Source organism: Telopea speciosissima, unplaced genomic scaffold, assembly GCF_018873765.1.
Source record: "Telopea speciosissima isolate NSW1024214 ecotype Mountain lineage unplaced genomic scaffold, Tspe_v1 Tspe_v1.0344, whole genome shotgun sequence".
In the NCBI taxonomy this organism is placed as follows: Eukaryota; Viridiplantae; Streptophyta; class Magnoliopsida; order Proteales; family Proteaceae; genus Telopea; species Telopea speciosissima.
This window is the reverse complement of record NW_025317680.1, coordinates 2,375-27,329: the sequence shown is the minus strand read 5'-3', so window position 1 is coordinate 27,329 and position 24,955 is coordinate 2,375. Positions and strand designations below refer to the sequence as shown.

The following is a 24,955-nucleotide window of genomic DNA, read 5'->3' as shown; positions in this document are numbered from 1 at the left end:
AAAGAGGAGAAAGAGGAGAAAGAGAAGAAACTAAAGCACTTCGAATTACTTAAAAATCAAAAAAATAAAGTGGTCAATAATCTCCCCGGCAACGGCGCCAAAAACTTGTTTGAGTTTAAAATAATAACCGCAAGCGTACGGGTCAATCGTAGCTACGGGTCGAACACGAGGAGGTCAACCTTGAATAAATTTCCACTTTTAATTAACGCGAAGTGTACAACTTACCAAATATGGAAACAGTCTATATATAGAAACTACCAATTATGGAAACTAGCAAATATAGAAGCAACTAAATTACCAAAGATAACAAATTAAAAATAGAAACTAGGGCAACCACTAAGGTAATGGATGAATTAAAAATAAGAAAGTCACTTGGGAATGAGTTCCACCATGAGAATTAGGCGATCAATGACTAGCATATTAGGGCAAAGCATGCATACGGCCTAAGTCTATAAGATATGCGGCATGGCTCATATACGGCTAACATATCCTATGAAAACAGTGCTCATACAACATACAATGTAAACAAAAAAAAAATACATGAACATAATGGTGTCACAATGGATACGGCTAACGAACATGTATATAGTTCCCCTTGGAATGACATACAAGCTGTGGGCGGTCATCCATCGTAAGTCCAATATTGATCATGTCCATTAATCACATAGACAATGCTAGCCATCAATTCTTCCTTCTCTCATGGTTTCACCCACTCCCAAAAGGAGAGGTTTAGCTAGCCATGAAAGCAATGAAGAGGGAAGAAAGGATTGATGGAGAAAAAGACATAGAAATTATTAAAACTAAAATTTATAAGAAGAAGAACTTAGCTGATTCGAATAACTCCAATGAAGATGATTCCGTCACTTGAATCCCATCACTTGAAGCCGCATCCAATATTGAAGAACAAATTACCAAAGTGTATAATGAAGATTACACATATGATCGAAGGGATGGGGAAATAAAATTTATCCTAACAATGATTCTAAAAAAATAAAATTACATATGATAACCTAATTACATAAGATCTAAAACTAAAAATAAAAAGAAGAGGATGAAAGATCGGGTATAACGAAGAGGAACGGCACTATCTGCTGCTATTATCATTCTAGAATAGAAAATTAAAACTGAAAAAGAAAAAATGAAGGATCAAGGGAGAGAGCAATGGAGTGCGGTCAAGATGGGTTTTATATGGGTGAGAGAGCTCGTGAAAGGGAGATGGGAAGGAGATAGGAGAGATGAGGGAATTTAAGAGGAAGTGGGAGAGAGAAGATATAGAAATCGAATTTACCAAAATAAAAGAAATACAATCCGAGAGAATCCGAGAGAGTTAGGAGAAAGATTAGAGAGAAAAGATATTTTTCTCATTTTTTTTTTATTATATTTATTTATCCTAAATTCCAACTTCATTAAGAATCGTTTTTGGGCTATATCTTTTTATCCTAGGTCCAGATGGAACTAACCCGAGAATTAAAGTTACACCATTTTAAATTCCAGACAATATGAGCCCTATCCGATATCTTTTGAAAGATTCTTGATTCTCCAAAATTACCGTTATGTCCCTATGCTTGATTTTTCTCTCTTCTTCTTCTTCTAAACTCGAATCGGCTCTAATCAAATGACTTCCGATGTTGCACATTAGAAAGCTAACCCGACTGAAGTCTTCAACCTCGTAATCTGGCGTTTGGCGGTCCAATTAGACATGTATTCTCCAGTTTGACCAAAATGCCCCTAAACCTGAAAAATGATAAAAAGTACCCGAGTAGCGCTGTTCAATGTGGTAAAATGAATGCTTTATATCCTAAGATTTCACACATAAATGTGCTCATCATAGGCCACCAAGGCGCAGGCCACCAAGGTCCGATGACCACCAAGGCGAAAGACCACCCAGGTCTGATGACCACTAAGGCCCGCAGGCGACCAAAGCTCAAGGCCACCTAGGTCCGATGACCACTAAGGCCCGTAGGCCACTAAGGCGTAAGGCCACCAAGGTCCAATAACCAATAAGGCGCAAGGCCACCCAGGTCTAATGACCACCAAGGCCCATACGCCACCAAGGTCCAGTGACCAATAAGGCACAAGGCCACCGGGGTCCCCAGACCGCCAGGGACCGAAGATCATCAAGGTCCTACGTAGCAAGGAGAAAAATAGAAGGAAAACACATCAACTACAAACGACCGAGGTCATAACTACAACCAAGTTTAGCACCCCAAGGTTCACTATTCAGAATACATATAAAATCATGAGGCATCGACGGGAGGAGTCGCGTCAGACCTTGTAGGAGACATCATGTCACCCTCAGGGGGATGAGCCACACTCTCCTCAAGTAGGACCGCGCTCTCCCCAGGCAAAGCTGCGCTCTCCATAGGCAAGGCTGCGCTCCCCACAGGCAAGACCGCACTCACCCTGGACGCCACAAAACCATCCTTAGTAGGAACTCAAACCAACGCAGACAGCACCGAGGCGAACTCAGAGAATCTCGAGAAATCATAACCAGGGGTCTCCTCCAAGATGCGAACCGCCAAATCTCGGACACCCTCGTCATATACCTCCTGGGTACTCTAGTGGAACAAGTCTAACATCGCCCGAGACTCCCAGAACTCAGCCACAACTCGTTCCTCAGCCGTGGACAGCTCGACCTCACGACTCTCCCTCAGCGCATGAACCTCCTCCTCCAAAGCATGGACTTTGGTCGAACTCTCAGCCGCTGCAACAGACGACACTCGGAGCTCCTCAGACACCACCCTGAGTCCCTCGGATGCCACCCTGAGCTCCTCAGCCATGCTCCTCTCACAAGCCACATCCTCCTCTAGAGCCGCCTTCTGCCCCTGGAGCTCCCTCTCCAGACCCTGCAGCCGGCGGGACAACTGAACCTCCCGAAAAGCGCATCTCTCAAGACAGAGTACCGCCTCTGTAGCGCAGTGCTGAACCTATAAGCAACACAACCATTGAGTATACAGGGAAACCTACAAGCACGAAAGATCAAGGGAAATAAGAGGTAGGACTTACAGAGGCCATGTCATGATAAAGGGTTTGTGCCAGGAACGCGTCACTAAGCCCCTACAAGGCTGAACTCTCAGCAGGGAGCCTCCCCTTATCCAACCACTCCCATGGCATGCCATGCCCAGACAGAGTCGCACCCTCCTCAAGATCCAAGGAAAGCATCAGCAACGAAGGGACTGCCGGATCGACAGCCTTGCCGACCGAAGAAGAACTCACCCCCTTCCCCGTAGAGGGGGGCAAAGTAGAAGGCCCCAGGGGGGCAACAATGGGAGGCAGAGTAGGAGACCCTGAAGCAGCAACGACAGGGGGAGAAGAGCGTGGGAGGATGACACGCATGCCGGACCTCATCACATTGGAAGAATCCGGACCACCCTTCCGCTTGGTCCCAGTGACCGCAAGAGAAGAAAGGGCAGGGACCGGGGGAACGCCGACACCAACAGCTCCAAAACCAGAACCACTCGTAGGAGGAGCGACCGAAAGGCCCTTCCTCCGTATACTGGACCGGTAAACGTTAAGGTCCGGCCGTATACTCACTGCATAACAACATCAAATCAAGACCACAGGATAAGTCAGGCAGCTAGTGAAGTAGAAGATAAACATGGGTGCAAGCAAAAAAGGAAAAATCTTACCAGGACTCAACTTCCAGAGGCACAAGAAGGCCTCGGAATCCAACTGATGAACGTCGAACGGGTCGCATCCCTGACATTGCCCGAGGGTGTCAAACTCAGAGTCACTCAACGCAAGAAGGCAGTTCACCCTCTTGAGATCAATGGCCTCCCAGATAGACCGCAATGCACATCGGGGGACCATGGCAAAGAAGAAGCGATCCCTCCAGCACTTCACCGAGTCGGTAATCTACACAATAGGATCAAACACAGCAAGAGCCCCCTTGGGAGCACGACGGGCGAAGTGGTGGCCCCCGCCGTTCCCCTTCCTCAAAACATAGAAGCACAAAAATAGGGGAACAGTGGCTGCACGCCCCGCCCCAGCAAAAAACACATATACTCCAAAATAATCCGCCAAGAGTTGGGCACCACCTGCCCAGGGGTAAGGCACCAATGCTCTAATACCAACTCCACAAAGCGGGAGACTGGAAGACGTAGACCATAGGTGAAGAAAATGCGGTAGAGGCAGACCTCGTCCGCTGGATGGGAGTAGGCGCGGTCGTCAGGATCAGGGACACGAAGAACGATCTCAGGAGGGATATAAAACTCGCGACGGATAGAAACTAAGTTCGAGGCGGTTAGGATACTAGCAGTCTGGGCCCACGTACTGCAAGGATCCCCAATTGAGGCTCGGGGAACCCTGCTACCCCTACTGACACCAGAGGTGGAGCCTCTAGGAACCTCCTCCTCCCCATCACTAGCAGGGGAGAGGGCAATGACGAGGCGGTACCCACCGGGGAGGAAGACCCAGACAAAGACTCCCCAGGATACTCAACCGGGGCCGTGGCCAGATCTGAGTCTTCGGGAGATGACATGAATAAAGAAGGAAGGATCAAGCTACTTACTCGGAGCGACAATCTCCAATGCCCGAAGAGGGATGTCAATCTGCAACCACCAACATGTGAACTGATCAGGGAAAATCATCACAAAAAAAAAAAAAAAAAGTATAGACTCTTACCAGGCGCCAACCGTCGCAAAGGCACTGATCAAAACAAGGCCAACCACTGACCACTACACAGACGCGGACCGCAAACCGCAGGCGCCAAATGCCAAGACAGGGACACGACCAAGGCAGGTGCGATAAAGAGAAGATGGCTGGGCGCGACGTGACGGTGACCCGACCTAGAGAAGATGGGCGCAACGACAGGTAGGCTTGACGGGTCGGGCGCGATGAATAGGCAGGCGAGATAGGTCGGGCACGATGAACAGACGAGCGCGACAGGCGGGCATGACGAATAGGTGGGCGTGACAGGCAGGCAGGCATGATGCACCAAGGCAGACGTGACGACTTGGGCGGGCCTAATGCACCAAGGCAGGCGTGACGACGGTAAGCAGACGTGGCACGACGACGATAGGCGGGCGCGATGACACAAGCGAGGCTGTGGCCAAGAGTAGACGGAGTAGGCCAAAGCCAAGGCCCAAGCATGGGTGGTGGTCAGAGCACGAGCCTAGGGAAAAGACCGTAGGCACAGCTCCAGCAGAGAAGACACCACAAAGGCAAGCTCAAGGCAAGCCACAAGACACCAAGTCCTAAGGCTAATAGGCAAGGGAGGACATGAGAGAGGACATGTGATAAACACTTGGGGGGCACACCAAGAGAGGGACAAAAAATAAGGTAGGGGAGAAGAGCCAAAAAAAACAAAGAAGTGGAAGGAAAAAGACAAGAGAAGGAGAGGAAATAGAAAGTGAATGAGAAAAAGAAGAATATATATCTCTACAAAAAAGAAAAGAAAAAGGTAAAAAGATGTGAAAGGAGGGGTTTGAACCCACAACCTCTCCCTCACCCAACAATTTGCAGACTCACCCCCTGAGAGAGATTATTTGCCGCCAACCCCCTGGGTAACATACAAGTGTATAGAGAACTCTCTTGAGCACATTGTTCCAAGAGAGTGGGGGACAAATGATGAACCACAAATCATCCCAACCTATCAGAAGATGCCACATGTCCCTGAACAATAGGAGATCCACCCGGACACCAACAACAGGAGATCCACCAAAACACTAACAGCAGGAGATCCACCCGAAACACCAGCTACACCTTGGGCACCATCACCCGCACTTGGGTGCCATCCCCTGGGGCGCCATCCACCAGGGCTCTAGCCGCCCTGGGCACCACCCACCTTGGGCCAAGGACCACCCGGACATCTTTCCCTCTCAGGCCTCATCTACTGAGGTGTTGAGACCTTGACAGGGTGCAGGTACAAGCTGGATGACATCACCACCACGTCGCTAACAAGATATACACCACCGCGAGGACTCCGGGCCATCACCTACCACTTACGTAATCCAGATGGACTCAAGCACCAGGGACCATATCTACCACGTAGAAGGATTTATCCACCAAGAAGGACAACCCTACTGGGATACTAAGTCTCACGGGAAGACAACCAACCAGGAAGGAGCCCTGCTACTCAGGACTCCTCCACCCACGAAGAAGACTCCACATCAACTAGGGACTCTCCACTCCGCCACAGACCACTATAAAAGAAGAGGTATCTCACACCCTCAACCCAGCTATAATAATCACTATTCATCTATTTGCTCAGGAGATCTGACTTTGCCATCGGAGAGCCCTAGGCCGGAACCACACCGGTTCTCTCTGGTGACTTCTTGGTCCTCTTGTAGGTGATGGCACTCGCAGGACCGCCCGACGATTTCCTGACGCAACATCTACAAGAACCCATCATTCAGTGAAGTAATTGAACAATCAAGCAATAAGCAAACGTACCAGAAGATGATGGTTTTCTGTACAATCTTGGCGGTATCCTCGGTGCCTCTTTAAAACTTTGAAATTCTCCATGGCGTCTACTCCTATCATCCATTGATTCGATTTTTGAAAGAACCAAAACAACCAGTACTGCAGCCTCACTGATGTACAAGAAAAAAGAACAGAAAGTTTGAATAGAAGATCAAACTTATTTTGGATCGAACAAATATAGATACAAGCATGGGAATTTGAGAGAAAATCAGAAAACAGGCAAACTGTATTTTGCCAGTGCCATTGCCCGTGCTCCTTAAACTCACGCGAAGATGCAAACAGAAATGCTAAGCACCAGCCCACGATTTTCTTCTCAAGAGATTAACAAGTCTGGGAGAGCCAGAGCTATGGAAACGCGGCGGTGGTGGTGATGGTAATCGACAAAGGGAGAGAGCCGGAAAGGCACAAGAGGGAATTGACAGAGTGAGCAAGAGAAAGAAGAGAATAATTAGGGGGTGGGAGAATCGTGTGAGATATTAAAGGGATTAAGATTTTCCACAATAGAGAAATAAGAGAGAGAATCTATAAAATAAAAGATTCTGTTCGCATTTTCTAGCAAAATAAAAGATAGATTGGGAAAATTTTAGGAGTTTTTTTAGATAAGGAAACTAAATAAGATTGGCGCTAGGAAGAAGGGGAGTCTTGACGAATCAAGAGAGAATGCATATCATAAAAATATTTGAGAGAGGGAAAAAGAAAGTGGAAAAGAAAGAGAGACGTGAGATAGATAATTAAGGGAATCATAAATTTTATAGAGTATTTAAGTATTAAAAGAATACAAAGGGTACCAACAATTCTAAAGAAACAAAAAGAAAGGATAGGAAAGAAATAAGAAAGAAATGGTATTTAATAAAAAAAAAAGAAGGATAAAAATGTCAAGTGAAAAGTAGCCACGAAGCATGCATTCGTGCACTTATATAATAGTATGATATATATATATATATATATATATAGTATGAAATATATTATATTAGTATATTATATTCTTATATAAAATTAGTGTATTGGTGGCCTTGTTGATTAGATGCATGGAGAATTGGAGGCCTAATTTCTTGTGGACTGGTGATGTCGGATTTGGAAAATTCGTTGTGGTGAAATGGGATTTGATTTGTAAACCAAAATCAAAAGGAGGTCTAGGTAATTGTCATTTTCGTGATGTGAATAAAGCTCTACGTTGTAAGCTGGCCTGGCAGATAAAGCATGAAGAATCAGCATTTAGTTGCTTTATTAGAGCTAGATTCCTTGATGGTAATGGCTCTATTAGAATTGCGTATAAGACATTGTCAATATGGCTAGGAATTCAAAGAGTCTGGAGTTACATTTGTGATAAGAAAAGGAAGGCTGTTGGTGAATCATTATCCTCTGTTGTTCGCTGCCTGGACAGCAGAGTGCTGTCCCCTCACATGGTGTGAAATGACGATTTAACCACTCTGCCCAAACACACTACCCAAGGGGTGGTTAAATCATCATTTCGCATCCATATGAGGAGACAGCACTCTGCTGTCCGGGAGGATAAAAATTAGGCTGTTGGTAGTGGTCCAAGATTATTTTTTGGAAGGATTGCTAGTTGGAAGCCAATCCATTTCAGTTGCATCGGATCTTGAGTCAAGTTTTTATTTTATTTATTTAATTTTTTTTATGGAATATTGTCTAGGGTTTGCTGATTTTAGTGTCGCTTCGAAATGGTCTCTTCTCATGTATCACCTGCGTTCCTGAATTAGAAGTTTGATGAGGTAAGGAAAGTACCTATTCCTTTGGTTATGTCTATTGATTGTTGTTTTTGGCAATGTACTCCATCTGGGATTTTCACAGTTAAGTCGACTTAGGAAGAGCTTCGTGTGAGAAATTTAAAAATACTATGGTTATCTTTGCTGCCAAGACATTGTTTTTTTTTGGGTGGAGACTTGTGCATGGTAAGTTATCTGTGGATGATCTAGTTAGGAGAAGAAGTAATCCTTTCGTAACTAGATGTGAAATGTGTTTTGGTGAGGTAAAAACTGTGGAACACTTTTTTGTTTTGTTTTTGGAATGTACTTTTTTGAAAGCTATTTGGCATTATTTTTAAGAATGTTTCGGAATTTTGGATTATGTTCCATCTTCTATTTTCGAACTGCTACAATGGTGGAAAAGGAGATCAAGGACAATCTGTCTTTAAATGAGCATAGAATTCTGGTGTTTTGCTGATTCCATGTCATATTTGGATGGAAAGAATCCATGACTTCTCTAAGGCATAATTTCGTCACTTGCAATGGGTTTCTTCTCAAATTGTCATACCGTTGCGCTCCATCCAAATTTGTTGGCATATGATTATGAGAAGGGCACTCTATGGTTTAGCGAGAGGAACCACCTTAGTCTTTCTTTGCCACCATGAGAAAAGCAGTTCGATAGAGAAATTATAATAGTAGTTAGTTCCTTAACTATTTGTATGTGTATTTAAAGATCACAAGGGAACGAAAGGAGGTAGACTTGATTGTGTTAAATTCTAAAGTATCTCATGATATTATCGTCAGAAGATGTCAGCTACCTCCCAATAAGTCAGGCACCCTTGTTTCGTTCTTAAAGCAAATCCCTATTTTCGGTCTCTCTTCCTATTATCTCTTTTTTTTTTTCTTGGCCATACATGGCAGAGGAACAAAGAATTAGGTCAGAGGCAAAGGTGGCATCTAGAAACTATGGGGGATGCTCACCTGCCTTGAGCAGTTGGAAGCTGGCTTCAACGATCAAAATGAGTCTACTTCAGCCATAGATTCCAATTTTTTTTTTTTTGGGTATAAAACACAGCCACACATTCCATTTCAGTGCTTCCCAAACCGGACAAGCTTGAACTTCCCCATTCCAATGGCGTTAACTGTGAACCGAAATCTCTTCCTAGATATGCGTAAAGTGGTGGCTCACTTGTAGCAACAACATTTAAGAAGACCCTTAGTGAAGCTCCTACAAATATTGTTTTTGGGATTTCAAGACTTGGTGGTTTGTCAATATTGATTGGCAAGGTAGGTGAGGGTGAGTTATATTTTTCCACCCTCTTAGTTCATGTGTTTTTTCAAGAACAATTCCAAGGGGAAGAGAACTTTCCCATATGATTGAGGCTTGTAAATCTGATTACAGAATACTTTCCTGCATGATTTTGCATTGACTTAATCTAAAAATATATACAGGTTACAGAGATAGAATCCCATTCATATTGGGATCAGTTGTGAGAAGAGTTACACTTTGAGAAGGAAACAAAAGAGAAAAAATAGGATGTCGTGCGTGACTTGGGTACCCGATAATAAGGCTGTTTGTCCTTGAGGACAAGGACAACACTTCTATAGGGGAAGGGATGTTTCGTGTTAATTACTTTGAATTAAACAGCCCCAATCATATGGGAAAGTTATCTCTTCCCTTTGGAATTGTTCTTGAGGACAAAGACAACACTTCTATAGGGGAAGGGATGCTTTGTGTTAATGACTTTGAATTAATATTTGGTAATTTTAATGTGTAAGGGAGTTGTATTATGGTAAGTGGGTGTGAGTAGTTATGAGAGAGTGGTGTGAGTAATTATAAGAGATGTAGTTAATTAGCGGATAAGTAGAGAAATTATAGGATAGTGGTCAGTTCCTTAACTATTTGTACATGTATTTAAGGATCATAAGAGAATGAATGGAGGTAGACTTTTATTGTGTTGAATCCTAGTTGTCTCATTGTTTACACTCAATTTGCGGTCTATTTTGATCAATAAAGAAATAGGCTGAAATCTATTTCAGTCAAGACTGAATTGTTAGTCAATGACCGAAAAACAGTCAACAACTAAAAATGATAAATTATCAAAAACGGCCAGAAAACGATCAATGAACTAAAATGGTCAGTGACCAATGAACGGTCAGCAAGGTGATTATAATCAATTCTCAAAGAAGTGGGTAGTTGTGGAACTACCTGGTAACTACATAAATCACCAACATTGCCAAGGATGCCTTATAAAAGAGAAATTCAAAACAAAGGAAGGCACCCAAAAATCAACACAATAAATCTTTATCTTTTATCTTAGGAGTAGTGTAATGTAGATATTCATCCAACAATATGTCTTTTGGATTGCTTCAAAAGACATCCATTATCATCAAGTTGCAGGCTTCAACAGATTGTGACTGGCAGAGTTGTGAGGACTTCAACAAATTCATTTCTGGGAAGTAAGCAATTTGGTTGCAGAGTATTGGAAGTGTAAATACCAAGTTGTAAGCCTCATCAGTCCGGATTAGAGTTGTAAAGACTTCAACAATTGTGTTTCTGCAAGTATGCAATTTGATTTCTTCTTCTTCTTCTTCTTGGCAATCTTTGCATTTTAAAAGTCCTTGGATTACCAAGACACTGGTAGAATCCATCATCGTCTGAAGCAAATCAGAATGGTTTCCTTAGCCAACAACGGTCTCCAAACCGAAGAAATTAAGGGAAACAATTTGGCACACCCGGTGGAAAACCAACCAGGATTGAATCGTAATGTTACCAAGAAGAGGAAATGCCGGTGAGGAAATCTAGTCCTGAATCAGGCACTAAAAAGGTGTTCAACCAGGGGCAAACCCCTTTGTAAATGAGCACCGAAAAGCCGTAATCCACTAACAAGGGGCACAATTTACGTACTAGCCTTGCTGCTGATCTTTTGCATGGCCGTTAGTTTATTTTCTGGCCAATAACCAAACCTCTATTTGTTGCCACCAACTAGGGGTAAAAGCTTGTTGTACATGAGCATTGAGAAGCCATAATGTTTGATATTGGTCTAGCTTGACTATGATTTAATGAAAATAAATCACCACAACACCATTATCATCCTTGCAAATCGCAACAATTGTTGCTGATTTGTGTTTAAAGAACTTATTCTTATAAAGTCTTCATTAGTAGCCAACAAAAACAACGGTATTCTGACTATGGGTGGCCTAAGTAGCTGCTTGTATCCGCAATCCAAGTTGATTAAAAAAAATACTGAGCACCATCGCTGATCTATCAATGCTTCTTTTCTTCTCTTACCTAACAACGCCATGAGGAAGAAGTCGCAAAGTAGAAATGCAAATCCAATTTCAACATTGTCTCCAACCGTCACATCCGCCCTTGAGAACGTGACCACGAGGGACAATCAGTTATGAATGATTATGAACGGTTATGGAAAGTTTGTTGTATTTGGTAGGTGGTGTTTGGCTCTTTTTCTGGTCGCCCAAACAATTGGTCTACGTTCTGATCGGTCAACCGTAATTGAACAACGTGTGATAGAGAGTGCGGGCGTGCCAAAGTTTGCAAGACTCAAAGTTTGAAGAAGATTGTACTTCTGACTTCTACCAAGAGATGTGGATTCTCCACTTGCCTCAATTGCTCCTGGGACTTTGAATTAAAGGCCAAATTGCAATGTGTGAAGAAAAGGACAATCGCAAAACCAAATAATGGAATTGAAAGAGGAAACGAAAAATTTCTATTGATCTCAATATTGGTACAATAGAAAGACATACCACTGAAAGAGAAATCAAAAGAAGAACTTGACTAAGAGAATGACCGCAATGGTCAGGGAGAAAATTGCACTAAGGAAAAGAAAAATACAGTAAATAAAAGGAAAGATAAGTAAAACATCAGGTTTTTGATTGATCGAGAGATCCCTCCTACTTCTTTGATTCTGACTTTTATACTTGTGAGGATGGTGTCACCATTGAGAATTCTTTAACTGCACCATCTTTGGCGGTTATAGAACTGCTTAATGCCACGTATCCCTTGATTAGTTCACAATCCAACAGTAGTATTAGTGTTGGGTGCTTCACAGTTGCAACCATTATGGACCCACTAACTTTCCTTGTGGAGAATCAGCCTCTCTGACTAAGATTTTTGCAACTTGAACTCGATCGGTCTACTATTGTCGGTCAATCGGTAATTTTAGGGTGTAAATAAGTGGTTAAGCTTCACAGGCTATATCCATCATTTTAGAATGCACCTCATGTGCTAAGGAGGAGAAAGTCATTGATAGGATTTGTTCTTCTTCCAAGGTTGAATTTTCATCGTCTTTATCCTCTGCAACTACGACCTCTTTTCTCTTAGAGTAGAAAATCTTTTTAAAAAAATTTATTAAGGCAAGGAGGAGAAAACAGATCTGCGGAGAAGTTTCAAGTCTTCTTTCTTTGCTGAACCAAAGATCTGTACTCTACTTTATGGAAGAGGAAGAATATGATTCACTGGGTATTTAAAGGCCTTCTATGGAAGTTGAGCAACATTTAACCGAATAAAAGTTGGAATAGGACCAACAGGTTGAGGAACTTCTTGACACTCGACAATATTGCAAAGTTGTTGATGAGATGGACGATTTACAGCTCCTCGGGATGTCTTTGGTTGCTACTGACGTTATTGTTGTGTTTGTAGGAGAAGATATGACCATGATGAGGGACGGAGTTTGCTGACTTCTTATCCAGGGTCATTGGATCGGTCAACAAAATTACTTGCCTGAGAGATATCAATAACCTTCTTTTTAGCTGGTCAATGAGTAGCTTCTTCTAGTTACTAGCGGAGCACCCAGAGGTGGAAGAAGTGTTAGATCTCCATGCCATTATTGAATGAGAAAGAAAAAGAGTAGAATCGAAAGTGGTAAAAGAAAATAGGAGATTCGAGAGAAGGATTTTTGGGTTAGAGAACTGCTCCGTCAATCCGGCTCCCATGAATTATGTGACCGACATTGGTAAAAAATTATGGAACCAATATGTTAGGATTTTCTGTGGGCTTAATTAATTATGCATACCTATTAGTGTGGGTCCACAGACATAAACCCTGCTTGGGAATAGTTTTAAGGTTACTGGGGTTACTAGTCTTTTCTATTGTTCGGGTGGATTGGATTAGGGTTTTGTATTTATTATAAATACATGGTTGGGTCCTTGCAGCCTCTTAGTCTCATTCTCTATTCTTCTCACAAGAAAGGGAACCAAAGTGGGAGGAGAAGGCTGTGGAAGATCCAGACCGAGGGACATTAGTTATTGTTCAAGGACGAATCAAGCTTTGGAGGTTTTCTTGTTATTGTTCTTCGTCAACATACGTGGGTGACAGGTACACTTTATGTTTCCATTCTTTTATTCAATCGTGTTCTAGATCTCTGTATGGACACGGATTCGGGTTTGACAAAACCTAAGGTTGTTCTAATAAGTGGTATCAAAGCCATCCATACAGACCTAGAATCGATTGTTTGTTTGTGTAAGCACTTGAATCGATTTTTAACGACGAAGAACGATTTTTTCTGAATTTTTTCGGGCGAACCCGTACTTGTTTTGGCTACTGCCGGAATTTTTCACCGGTGAAATCAGAAAATTTTTATACTGGAATAAAGGGCTCGGAGAGACAATCATTTTGATGGGTGAATCGTAGGCTCCGACGACCGGACGCATCGCCATACACCAGCCAAAGCAGCAAGTGAGATCCACTCTTCGGCTGGTTTATAAAAAAAAATTTTAATTATGACACCATCGTGACGTAGTAAGGATGACATCATCATGACGTCAGCACTGTGCCTTGCGGGTCACGTTTGACCCGATCAGAGATGGACCCGACCCGAGACCCATTTGGGTCAACCGATGGTCCAGTCCGATTGAACCAGATTGGTTCGGTTTGGTTTGTTCAGCCCAGTTCGGCTTGAATCGTTTTGGTTCTTTCTTAAAATAAAAAAAAAAAAAGAACCAGAAACTTTCAGAGGCCCCTGTGGGTTCGTTTGGATGAATTTTGAGGTGCGATTTTTTCTGAAACATCTATTTTTTTGTGCTCATCGTTTTGAATATCGTTTTGATATGCAATTCGACATATGTTAAAAAATCAGAGACCATAGTTTTAGCATTTTTTGCGTTTTTCTACAAACCTTAAATGCATGTTTAGGTCAAATATTATTCGTTAATGAGCATGGAACTGTAACCAGGCATTATGTGATACATGATGATCCTTAAGTGTATTAATTTTACTTTAATCGCACACATATTACCTGCAAAGTAGGATTATATGATATTATGGTATAGTTAGGTGGGTCCCACCAAAGTGGCATGCTTAATTGTATTATAATGCCTTGTAATTCAAGGTTTTATGATCAAAATTACCATGGCAGCAAAGTAGATAATGTTAACCCAAAGGTGACGTTGTCAAAGTTAAAGGTTAATGCACAGAAATTGAGAGGCATGGGCTAGGGGTTTCTTGTCACCCAAAGGTGGAGGAGATTTTCGAACGTCATTGTCCTCTCGCGGTAATTGCGGTAAGAGGACTAGTGCATTTCATTAACCCAAAGGTTGAGAATGTAGTGCGGTTGAAACTCTTGTTTAGCTAGTTTTGTAACTGGCAAAGTTTATTAGGTGTGGGTGTACCACATCAAAGTGTTTGCTGATTGATTATTGCAATGGTTATTTATTTGCTTTAAATGCTATCACCAGGATGGTTTCCAACCTCAGTTTTATGAACTCTGTCTCTGTCCTTTCTGGGGAGAACTATAAGAAATGGCTTAAGGAGTTAAATCTAGTTTTGGGGCTTATAGATTTGGACCTCTGTTTGAGGGTGGATAAGCCGACTGCCCTTACTGTATCCAGTACTACTGAAGATAAAATTAATTTCATACAATGGGAAGATGCGAATAGGAAAAGTTTGGCACTAATTGAGCATTCCATACCTGAGCAAATGCGTGGCAGCATAGGATCTCATACTCTTACAGATGACTGTTTGGTAGCTGTGAAGTCTATGTTTGAGAAAACCAAGAAGTTAGAGGCAGGAAATTTGATGACCAAGCTTACAAGAGCAAAGTTTGAAGGGAATGGTAGCGTGAGGGAACACATATTAGGAATGGTAACAATAGGAAACAAGATTAGGGATTTGGGCATCAAGTTTAACGATGATTTTTTGATCACCCTAGCTCTCAACTCTTTGTCAGAGGATTACAAGACTTTATATACTACATACAATGCACTAAGGGAAACATGGACACTGAGTGAACTTATCAGTGTTGTAACACAGGAGGAAGGAAGATTAAAAAAGATCATGGTGGAAAGCGCCAACCTAACTGAGAACAAGGGAACATTTGGCAGTGGTTTTCATAAGACTGGCAAGAGAAAGAATAGGCATTTTGATAAGGACAACAGGAATGACATAGAGTGATACTGATGCAGAAAGAAGGGGCACATCAAAAGGGACTGCAATGCTCACAAGGCAGGGCTAGAAAAGAAGAAGGGTACTGGAGCATCTAGTCAGAAATATCTCAAGCAAGGCTGAATGAGAATTCAGAGTTTGAGACATTTATTTTGAACTATTTCCTATAGTTTGGACTATTTACTTTCTTTAGGTGATACATTGCTTGTTTTGGTTAATTAGTGGGAGCTCAGTGGGAGCATGTTTTATTTTCTTAACTAGTATGTTAAAACTTGTTTTGTTAAGCATGGATATTTATTGAAATGTGTTTTGTTTTCACATTGTTGTGTATGTGATTGTTTGACATGTTAAAGTTAGGCGGTAATTGCCAAAGTTAGATGTTAACAAGGTTGTGGCGGTTTGCTCAATATCGGTTAACATCAAAGAAAGGACCTGTTAAGGGCATGACAACAAAGTTGTGATCATATGGTGGTTGTCATGGTTTTATTTTCCAATGTGATTTTGGTTAATAAAAGGACTTGTATTTGTGATTAATAGAAAGTTGTGCACCGTATATTGAAGTGTATCTTCTGCTGTTATCTGATATGAATCGATTTGTTGACTGAATCAAGGATTCAAAACTATTATTTGTGGTGTGACTCACTGGCCAAGCCAGTAGGGAAGTGAGTATAATTAATGTAACCCAAATGGGAGATTGTTAGGATTTTTTGTGGGCTTAATTAATTATGCCATACCTATTGGTGTGGGTCCACAAGCATAAACCCTGCTTGGGAATAGTTTTATTGGGGTATACTAGTCTTTTCCATTGTGGGGGTCAATTGGATTAAGGTTTTGTATTATTATAAATACATGGTTGGGTCCTTGCAGCCTCTTAGTCTCATTCTCTATTCTTCTCACAAGAAAGGGAACCAAAGTGGGAGGAGAAGACTATGGAAGATCCAAACCGAGGGACATTAGTTATTGTTCGAGGATGAATCAAACTTTGGAGCTTTTCTTGTTATTATTCTTCGTCAACATACATGGGTGATAGGTATACTTTATTTTTCTATTTTTTTATTCAATTGTGTTCTAGATCTCTGTATGGAGGCGGATTCGGGTTTGACAAAACCCAAGGTTGTTCTAACATGATACACACAGTCAATATCTTATAAAGTGTTCGAATTGGGATCTTTAGCCATGGCGTCTATAGTTCTGATCTGCCTTTGCAGTTTTCATTTTGTGTTTGTTCGTTTCATCTCATATAATAGTTTCTGTTGCGGAAGGAGAAGAGGGAGAATCTGGAGAGTTTATGCTCACTCATGATAACACCAACGACAACAAACACTCAAGTGGTGGATATTCAGAGAAGTATGAACCTGGAGAGTTTATGATCACTCTTGATAACACCAACAACAAACACCCAAGTGATGGATATTCAGAGAAGGATTCAACAAACATAGGCTTGGTTGCAATCATCTTCACGAAACTAGCGTTACCATTCTTCAAGAACGTAGGCTCCTTAAGTATTTTACCAGTTCGCTTGTCAGTTTTAGTGAGGATCATAGCGAACTTAACGGAGATATGAGAGATGTGGCAATCAAGTACAAAGGCATATCCATTTCCAATCTACCCTGGGTAATACTTTGTTTGGAGTTCTATTACTTGGGTTGCATCATCCCTTTTGTTAGGGTGGTGTTTACACCCTAATTTATAAATTTTTTTATCCTACTTATGGTCATTGACGGAAACATATACATGATTTAATGCTGTGCATTGCACATGCCATGAAAGAGGTTTCTTTTTTGAATTTGATCAACAAAATGGAAAGGTGGTGTAGAAGGTTGTGGACAGTGAACCACTTAAATATGTTCAACTTTAAAAGTTCAAAAGGAGGCCGGAGTGGAAGTTGTTGAAACCACCCACAACTACCAAAGGATCAACACACTATAACACCCTGGAAGTTTTGTCCATATAACTGATTTTTATCTTTTACTTAGAGGAGACCAACATTCAGAGGAGGCATCATGTTCTTAGCATCAGCAGGCTATTTGAATCATATTGTTAACATCAGCAAGCCAGAAATGAAGACATCACGTTATAGCATCAGCAGGCCATGGCAACCATGTGATCTACCAACATCAGTACGTCATGGGGACCATGTTATTAACATCGATCGGCAGGTTTGAAATGAAGGCATCATGTTCAATATCAGTTGGTCATTGGTACCATGTTATCAACATCAACAGGCCAGGAATGGAATTTTGATTTTCTTTTACTTTTCTTTGTAGTTGTTTATCTTTTATCCTTTAGTTTTTGCTGGAGTTGGATTCCAGCCACCAATGTCTCATTGGCAATGTTTCAAGAGGCATTTATGTAGGTCTTGCTTGGAGAATAACTCCAGCAATATGTCTTTTGGCCCATGTTTCAGAAGACGTCTATCTATCAATCAAGCATTTCTTTTGAGTTCTCTCAATGGTATGTTCTTTGAATGTACTAGTGTTCAATTCAATAGAATGCATTAGTCAATGTTCTTCCTCTCCTTCTTCCATTGTGATTTTCTTTTCCTTAAAGTCCTCAGAGCAATCGAGGCACTGGAAAGATCTCATTTTCATCTTATTTAGAAGTTAGATTGTATTACATCACATTTCATTGAATCGTACGACTCTGGCATGCCCGTGCATCACAATTTGCTGCTTTGATGCCAAATTTGGGGGAAAATAGGTGGAAGCAACGTTATGTTTTCAATGTAAGCATCACATAAAATTGTGTGCACCACATAAAACTGTATATGCCCGTAGAATTGAGTATGACATGCAATTGCTATTTCTTGGGTTATTGCTTTACATGAAAGGATATGGTCACAACAGTCAGACTATGATCACAACATGAGGCAGTGGGATTATGGAAGGAAAAATACGGTTTAATCTCCAATGGAACATTCTTTGGAATGCTATGCATGTCATAGGCATGGACACATGGCTAGAGACTAGGGGTGTCAATCGGTCGGTTCAGTCCAGGTTCGGTCTGATTTTTTTTATTTCAGTGTGGCTTTTAGGGAAATCGAAATCGAACCAATAAGGAATTTTTGGTTTTGTGTCGGTTTCGATTTAAGTGCGGTTTGGTTTCATGTCGGTTTCGGTTTATGATAACGGGTTGATAGTGGTTTGGATTTGGTTCGGTACCGGGTTTTTTAAAATGGGTAGGCTTCGATTTGTGCCTATTTTCTTCTCTTTCTCTTTTCAACTACATTAAATATGCCCCACACTTAAAAGGAGATCAATGGAAGAAGCATTGTTACAAATTAATTTCCTTATTTTATATAACCTCATACTTATTGATTTCTAACAATTCTCCTTACAACCGTAAATTTGCTTACTAGTATTGAAATCAATTCAATTATTCATAACCTTATACTCATTGATTTTTTTTATCAGTTTCATTCATTTCGATTTTTGGTTTGTGATCAGTCGGTCCAGTGTGGTCCGGGTTTCAGCCGGTCTCGTCATACCCCAATCCAAAACCAATCCAATAAGGATCGGTTCGGTTCGGTCCAATTTTTTTTTCCTGTTGGTTTTAACTGTTCGGGCTAGGTTTTGACACCCTTACTAGAGATTGTGGGAAAGTGGCTCCAAACAAGTAGAGGCAAGGCAGAGGTGGAGATTTCTAAGATGGAAGCGGGTGATGATAGAGTTTGGGATTTCAAATACATTGACATATGGATACAATTTTATGACATTCCTAGTGAGTTATTACATCTCAAATTTGCACTCTGCCAAGTACTCAAGTGGGACTCCCCAACAACGCGATGTTGGTGCAAGGTTTTCAAGCAGGTATGCAGATGCAGTCTATCAGATGCAAGTATGGTCAGCTTGACCATGAAGACCAAAGTTCACCTTCATCAACCAACACTGATAAATATGGTTCATTTCTGCATGGTTTTGTTCTTGATTCTCATAGTTTGGAGAATGCAACTACTATTATGTATGAAAACTATCGAACCACAGCCTCAATTGCGGCTGCTACACTACCATTGACCATAGCCACAGGTGCTGAAAAGGATGGTCATCAACAAGGGGGCTCTTCAATTTCTAAAAATCCACGTGGCAATCTTTCCTTAAGATCAGTTTTGGCTCTAAATGCTAATAATCATCACCAATTAGTTACACCTCTAAAAGCCCCGGGCCCTTAACCCCTACATGTGGTAAGCAGTAACGTCTCCATAGTGACTGCAACTTCTCGCGGCAATGAATGTCTTTTGTTTCAACCATGTATTGCGCTTATTAATAAAGTGGTTACTCAAATTTCTCAAACAAACAACCTATTCTTCTCCTCAATTGATACAACTTCCCTCTTCAATGAATTTCTTCAGTTTCACTCATCTACAGCTCTTCACTTCAGGTCCATCAAGCCATTGCACCACTTAATGCTCAATATTCACTACAAATGCCAAGCGGTCACATCCCTTCGGTTTGAATAAATCCTACTAATAGTGATTGTCTCCAAGTGGTTACACCTCCTAATATTATGAGTCATAGTAAACATCAAACACTTGGTAATCAAGCAAAATTATCGGTTTGGAAACAACTGGAAAAATTTTCACGTTATCCAAAGCCATCATCAGAATTGTAAACTAGTAATGATGCTATAAATATGAAAATTCCAGCTCCTAGAAACGCAATGGTGATTCGATCAGGAATCCTTCAGGTGATTGAAGATAGTTGAGACTATCTGATTGCTGAGTCTGAAAACAAAGTACTGATCTCTAACTCACTACAACAAAAAGGGCTTATAACTGCGCTTTTTTTTGCAATAAAAAGTCAAACAATCCGCAGCAATAGCCTATAGCTGCAGATTACCTGCGGTTTTCAAACTGCAGGTACAAGTGCCGTCGCTACTTCTGTAACTACAGATATCCTACCGCAGGAAAAGTGTAATCTATAGCTGTGGTTTTTTAGCTACGGATTTTTTAGCAACAAATGTATAGCTGCGGATGTTTAGATGCGGACTTTTCCGCAGCAAGTCTATAGCTGCGGATGTTTAGATGCGGACAAACATCTGGACTTTTCCGCAACAAGGCTATAGCTGCGGAGTTTTAGATGCAGACTTTTCCGTAGCAAGTCTATAGCTACAGATTGTTTAGATGCAGACTTTTCCGCAGTAAGTCTATAGCTGCGGATTTCTTTGATGTGGATTTTTCCACAACAAATCTATAGCTACGGATTTGTTGATGCAGATTATTCCACAACAAATCTACAGCTGCGGATTTATAGTTGCGAATGTTTTCGCAGCAAATATAGCTGTAATTTTTTAGCTGCGGATATTTCCACTGCAAATCTATAACTTTGGATATTTTGATGCGGATTTTTCCACAGTAAAGTTATAGATGCGGATATTTAGCTGTGGATTTTCCTGTAGTAAATTTATAACTGCAGATTTTAGCTACAGAATTTTGTGGTTAAAAATTTATGATTGCGATTTTCTAGTTACAGATTATTGTGCCACGGATATTAGCTGTATATATATATACACACACATCTATTTCTTGCATCCACATAATCCATTCAATACAAAATAGATAACAACTATTTATCATCCCAAATACATATAAATGCATAAATCTTGTTTATCATCCCAATCACTTAAATTCAAAATACACCTAAAATTAAAATCATGTTCATCATCTGAATCACTTAAATTCAAAATACCTGATAAATTAACAATCTTATCCTATAAAACTCAACTCCAATAATTCATAATGTTTGCCCAAAACAAAAAATACTAGACTCGACTAGTAGTTGAATGCTCCTTGTACGGATCTTGACTTGGTCCGTGCCTCCCAAGCTTTATACTATTAGGGAACTCTGCAATTGTCTTACCACCTCCTTGATTGACTAAATTTTGAGTTTATCAATATTAATAAAATTAACAGTTAACAATCATTTAATAAATACGGATGACTAAACCATAAATTGAATATCAGTTTACCTTGTTGAGATGAAGAAGCATTACGACTCGTTACAGAAGAGTGATTCCCTTGTAGTGTTGACTCATCGTGACCACTATAGGGATTAAGAACCTATCACACAAATATAGATAACAAATGATTATTCTCAAAGTAAATAACAGTTAAAAATAAATAGGGAAATTATCAGCGCCACCCCCTGACGTTTACCTATATTTTGAACCCACTGACTACAATATATCAACTGTTACCCATTTTTGACCCATAATCTCTGAAGTTTAATTATTCAGCTTAGTTTTTTGTATGCGATTCTCGTTGTGCTGAACTGGTCTATGGATGGTTAGAAAAAAACTTGAAGGGTTTGGATTGGCAGTGCTTGAAGTTGGGTCCAACAATAATGACCAATAAATTATAATAGACAACAAAAAAAATCTCTAAAATAAAAGAAACTCTTAAAATATTTATATACCTGTCCCTCCAGTCGTAATGGATCGCTTGCAAGATCTGCCATGTGAAATCCCGGACGTAGTTCTTGAGCGGTTGATAATAGCATACTGATTTGGGTTTCCATCACACCAACTTTATTTTGCAATAAAAGTACTTGATCATTATCACCTCTCCTATCCTGCTCAGAGCTTGTCCTGATTTCTCCAGAGTGACGAGAAGATGAAAAAGTTGTGATACCCAATCCTAACCCACGAACACGTCCTGGTCTATCTTCTCCCACCACTTGAGAAAAGAGATCACCATCCCAAGTATTGCTCTTACTAGTGTTTTGGGAGGTATTGGGTTGTGATTTTTTTTGCTTGATCTTGTCCTACAATTCACATACAAATATGTATATCATATATTTATATATATTGTGCTTCAAATAAATGCGAATATATTTGAAAGGCATTATCAAAAATATAAAACACATACAATAATATCTCATGCAATGTCATCTACAGGACGTCCGTCACTATGTTCATGAGTAATTACATATAAACCAGCACAGTCTAGCTCCACCCCAGTTTCCATCAACTGTTGTAACATTAAAAATATCATAATTTAGAATTAATACTAAAATGGAAATGAATATATAAAATCATAATTTTTTAGTCGTAATCCTTTCAAGAATTACCTTTTCATGGCGAATTCTTGCAAAGCTTTTTTGACCTGCAGAGTGGAGTACACCTTGTTTCGTACGATTTTCCTTGTTTGTTGAGCTGCGTTTCTATAAGCAAAAACATCAAGTAATCAGAAGATTATTAAAAATAACATTAAGTAGGCTTTGAATTAGATGCTAGAATCTTTCGTATAGCATCCAATCCCTTACACAGTTTGATGGGTATTGTGAAATGAAATAATTAGATAGACACAGATTAAGCTAAACTTCTGACTCTGTTCCTTGGATTTTTTTTTTTTTTTTTTTGAAGAGTTGACTTGTGGGATGTTTATAAATAGTTTGCTCTGTTTTTAGTCTTTCAAATTTAGAATCCCAATTCACCCCCTCCCTCTTAGGAGCTCTCTGATACCAACACTTGTGTGACTAGGATACCAGTCCAGCAACTAGAAAACTCAAAATTTGAAGATCAGACTTCTATTTCAGAGAACATCCGATACCAGAATCAGATATATCAATTTAAGAACTAGCTGAAACAATGGTATAAATAGGGTGCCACAAGCTTAGAGAAAGTGCATAACAAACCTGAGATATGAGAAATCAGCAAGGAAATCAAGGCAAGAACCATACCTTCTGCCAGCTGTAGAAATTATATCAAGCTCGTGATCAGGTTGGGTTCATCCTGAAATCTATAGTGCAAGGCCGATGTCAGCCCATGTACACACCCCTAGTGTCCATCTTGGTGGGTGCCATGGTCTCAAATACCAAAAAAAAAACAAAATCTCACTTGTATTTCGAATATAAAATGGATCATAGTTGCAGTGGTAATGCACTCCATAAGATGTTAAAAGAACCAAAAAGAAGGGGTCCCTCATGGCATAATACAAATCTGAGTAGACAGTTGGGAAGAACAGAAATGTGATTAATCAACATAAGAACCCTAAGACTTTTATATAGTTTCAGCACACATGGAAAATCAGAGAAAAAGTTACAGTTTCAGAAATGTTATGCTGGATTAAACCTACTTTAATCTGCTCATGCAACCCTCACTTCCTTTCAATTTCAAGAGGGAAAAAAAAATCAATTTTCTTTGGCTATCACATCTAATTCTCTTAGCAAATTGAACAATCCATTCCTACCTCCTTTTTAATTCCACATTCTTTGACCAAACAACCTGTCAATCATGCTCAAGTTAGCTGATCTACAGATCAGTCTAACAAGAGCTAGGAAGGTTCAGCTTATTTAAAGCTCTATCAATGAACTATTCCAGCATCATATATAGATCTAAGTTAGAGACTGTTAAATAGTGAACTAGACTTTAAAATAGAAGAACTTGATAGGGATAGAATATGGATCTAGAGAGAGAAATTCAATAATTCTAAAAATAATGGTCTGCTCAACTAAACATAGAATTCAAGTTAAAATTTCAGAAATATCAATAAAATTAAATCACAAGAAGCCTATACTAAACTAGATGGTGTGATGGAATGCGTTAAATCAAGAGCCCTTTAATCTATCCCATACAAGACTGGTTCAATCTAGTGCCCATACACAAGAGTGGGCCCCATTAGACACATAACAAGTTTACTTTCCTAGGCAGTATTGATTAGTCTTTTAGTTTTTCTAGAAGTAGATATTGTCTTCTTATTCCATTCCATCTGGTTCAGTTTGTGTGGTTATTTTCGGTTCAGATACCCTTCTTAATCCTTAATTGGAATCATATTTTTGCAATTTGTAGGACGAGAAAGCTAGAGTTATCCAGACATTACTGTTTGTTGCTGGTTTGAACACACTGACCCAGTCACTATATGGGACCCGATTGCCTGCTGTGATCGGAGGATCATACACCTTTGTGGTGCCCACCATATCAATAATTTTGGCTGGTCGATACAGTAATATTCTTGATGGATTTTACTCCTCTTAAATTCTCAATTTCTCAATTTCAAGATCCATTATTTCTTGTTATTTTCCCTTTAGAATGTGACATGTGACGGACTTAAATCCAACGGTTCTAAATCATTCTCTTAATTTGAACAATAAATTAACTAGGTTATCCCAATCCAGAGGTCTAATCCGGGTCAAATTTAACCAAACCAATGTTAGACCCATGGTTAACTCAAACCGATAGATTCAACCCTAATCTCATCGCCTCTCCCTCTCTCTTCTATTGCCCTGCCCTCATTGAGAGAAGCTGCCGCCGGAAGCCAGGAGCTGCAACTTCGCCGGAGCTTCCGAGACCGAATCTTCAACGCTGTTAATCTCATCGCCTCTCTCTTCTATTGCCCTCATTGTGAGACGAAGCCCAACCGAGGAGGAGAAGCTGCCGCTGCAACTTCAGGCGACGAGCTGCAACTTCGCCGCTGCCACCAACTTCTTGCCGC

General features: G+C 40.5%; 1 long non-coding RNA gene across 1 annotated transcript; it reads left to right on the top strand.

The window, feature by feature from the left end:
• Positions 1-12,497: 12,497 nt before the first annotated feature.
• Positions 12,498-24,337, top strand: LOC122647987. Its single transcript, XR_006331000.1, has 3 exons — positions 12,498-12,569; positions 17,196-17,199; positions 24,327-24,337. It is a non-coding gene; the product is annotated as an uncharacterized LOC122647987 (long non-coding RNA).
• The last annotated feature ends 618 nt before the right edge of the window (positions 24,338-24,955 follow it).